Source organism: Octopus bimaculoides, chromosome 9, assembly GCF_001194135.2.
Source record: "Octopus bimaculoides isolate UCB-OBI-ISO-001 chromosome 9, ASM119413v2, whole genome shotgun sequence".
NCBI lineage: Eukaryota > Metazoa > Mollusca > Cephalopoda > Octopoda > Octopodidae > Octopus > Octopus bimaculoides.
The window spans coordinates 89,104,787-89,107,826 of NC_068989.1; positions in this window are offsets into that span (position 1 = coordinate 89,104,787).

Consider the following 3,040-nt stretch of genomic DNA (forward strand, 5'->3'; position numbering starts at 1 on the left):
ATTAATGTTTTACGTAGTGTTTTTGGTACCGAAAGACTTTCAAACTTCGTATACTTATCTATTTTGTGTTATAGAACAGAAAAATATTTTTGTATTCGAATTTATTTCATGTAAAAAATTGTCTTATTTCGATAATTTCAACCAATCACTGACAAGTATTCAGTTGTTTACATTTACTCCTTTGGCTGATTAAGCGGTGTAAAGCGTATTTAACCCTAAGGTTAGGGTTAGGGTTAGGGTTAGCCTATAATAGAAAGGTTTATTAGCTACTGCCAATATGCTTCAGCCATTTTTTGACAAGGAAATAATAATTTTATCACCGATAGAATTGTTTCAGAATCGTTTGTTTATGTAGGGAAAATAACCTTTATTTTAAGTTTTGACCCAAACCATGCAAAATTCTAGGGGGTGGGTTCATAATGCTTACTGAAGTTTTTACCAAACTTGGTCTGCAGAAGCAGTATCTCTCAAATTTCAGCTTTCAAGTTTGAGTAGTTTAGGAGTTATAGAGTTTTTAATTTGTTACCACACAGGTCCTACTTTAGGAAATACCATCTTCCTCTCCTTTTTATTTCTGTGACACTAAAATCTCTGACCATATTAATTGTTTTTCAGAATAGTAGGCTTATCCAACTAGAGTATCTAAAATAATGTCTCACTGAAAGGAACAAAAAAATCTGGACGAAGAATCTCGTGCAATTTCAAGACTCGCATAGGAAAAGAAGACCTGTTCCTCTAGAAGAGCATTCTTTGGAAAATAACTGCAGGATATCAATGAAACTTCAAATTGTCGGTCACTACTTGTTCCTTGGAGGTACCATCAAAGGAAAGGAACGAAACAATAAAAGCAATTTCGAAAGAAGTAACTTTTATATGGCAAAAGAAATTAAATTTCCCATATTTATGAATTAAAAATGTACAAGCAAAAGTAGAAAAGTGCTGAATACCTACGATAAATGTGTAAAACGAGGAAAATACGATTCACTGAAAAGAATTTTTGACATCACAAAAGAAAACGATGAATGGCTGTGCAGTGAGGCTTGAAGGTTAAAGCAAGGGACAGGTTGGGCATGGAACTGGAAAGGCAACCAGTTCCAAAACTATCCATCCACCCAAAAGAAGAATAGTCTCCTTAATGCCAACTTCAGCCAGAGCAACTCCAGTATCATCATCAACGTCTGAAGCAGAGACTGAAAGTGAATATCAAGAATCGGAAAAATCAGATGAAGAATCCACGCAACCAAAGTTAGTAATATCTTCCAAGCTTTCAACCCAAAAAGCAACAACAGTTTGTCGACAATTATCTGAAGAAGGAATCAATGTCAAGACTCCTTCCCAATCTGGTATTTACAGGTCGACTATCAAAGAAGCTGTTAAAATAAAAAAGAAAATGAAGTAAACATTACATCTAGAAATGTGCTCGACTATATGCTCGGAATGGCATTAATTCGATTTTCTCAAGTTCCTGTAGTTTATTTCGTTCGAGCATTGCGAGGTCTTCCGTTGTCTTGCTGCAGAAGAGTTCGCTTTCTGTTAACCTTGCCAGCTATTTTTGCCGCACAATGGCATATATGCACTTCAGCTGTTCGGAGTACAGGTTTACATCGATGGTTCGACCGGAACGAACGTGTTGTGCATTATCCACTCATAATTCCACCTGATGCAGAGCATCACCTTGTGTTCAAAACACCCATGTTTGGCGACAGGTTCCAGAAGCTGGTCCTTGCTTAACCACTGCTTGTGCATGCTAGGAGTGCGAAAAAATATCTCCCTCAGATCATTATTTGTTCTAATCCATGGCTCAAAGCTTCCGTTCTTCCCCCGCCAAAAAAAGACCTGGCATCAGCATGAGATTAAAGAACGATTGTGCTAACTCGCCACTTTATTCACTTAATAATGGCCGATCCCATTTAGCGCCGTTTTGGTTAACGCTGCATTTGAAAGAACGTTATCTAGAGTGCTAAGCGAGGTATTCTCTCTCTCTGTCTCTTTCGTGTGTGTGTGTGTGTACGCACGCGAGATAGGTATGAATAACAGATGTTTCAATGAGCTGAGTTTTGAATTGTAGCCAAGTGTGATTAGCGTGACTGTGAATGGTGGCTTTCAGCCGCCATTTTCGGCTCGTTTCAAGTGTCATTTGCATTTACTTTTTTCCTTTCCGATTTTTTTTTCCCAAAATTTAATTACAAATTTATTAATGAATGTTAAAGATATATAAATTAATTAAAACACCTTCCAATGTTATTTTTTTAAAAATATAATCTTATAATCATTTTTTTCCTTGTTTTTTTACCAGTATTTCGTAAGACCTCAAAGAAAATTTGTAAGGAGCAAAGGATACAAGCATCGCTAATTACTCTTTCATATAAGAAAATTGAAGTTAATTTAAATTTTTAATGAAATTACATTAATTCGTTTACTTATTATTAAAAAAAAATTGTCGTTAATTCTATTCTTTCCTCAGTGTTTCTTAATTTTCTTAATTTGTTCTTAGCCTAATGCTTAAATTCAGGACACAAAACTTAACGACTGCTAGATATGTTTCCCTTCATACCGGACAAAATGCTCAGCGGCATTTCGTCCGTTTTTACGTTCAGAGTTCAAATGCTGCTGAGGTCGATTTTACCTTTCATCTTTTCGGGGTCGATAAAATGCGAGTAAGTATCAATTGAGCACGCGCGGGGAGGGTGATGTAATCGGCTAGTCCCCAACAAATTTCAGGCCTTGTGCGCATAGTAGAAAGGATCATTATTTTTTCAGTTCAAGGCAACGAACTGGTATAATCGTTAGCGCGTCGAACAAAACACTTGGCAGCATTTCTTTCACCTCCTTACGTTCTGAGTTCAAATTCCGCTGAAGTCAACTTTGCCTTTCGTTCTTTCGAGGTCGATAAAATAAGGTACCGGTTGAACACTGAGTCAATGTAATTGATTAACCCAGCAGCGACGGTGGTGATGGTGGTGATGGTGGTGGTGGGGTTGGCAGCGGTGGAGGCGGGGGCGGTGGTGATGGTGGTGGTGGTGAGGATGGTGATGGTGGT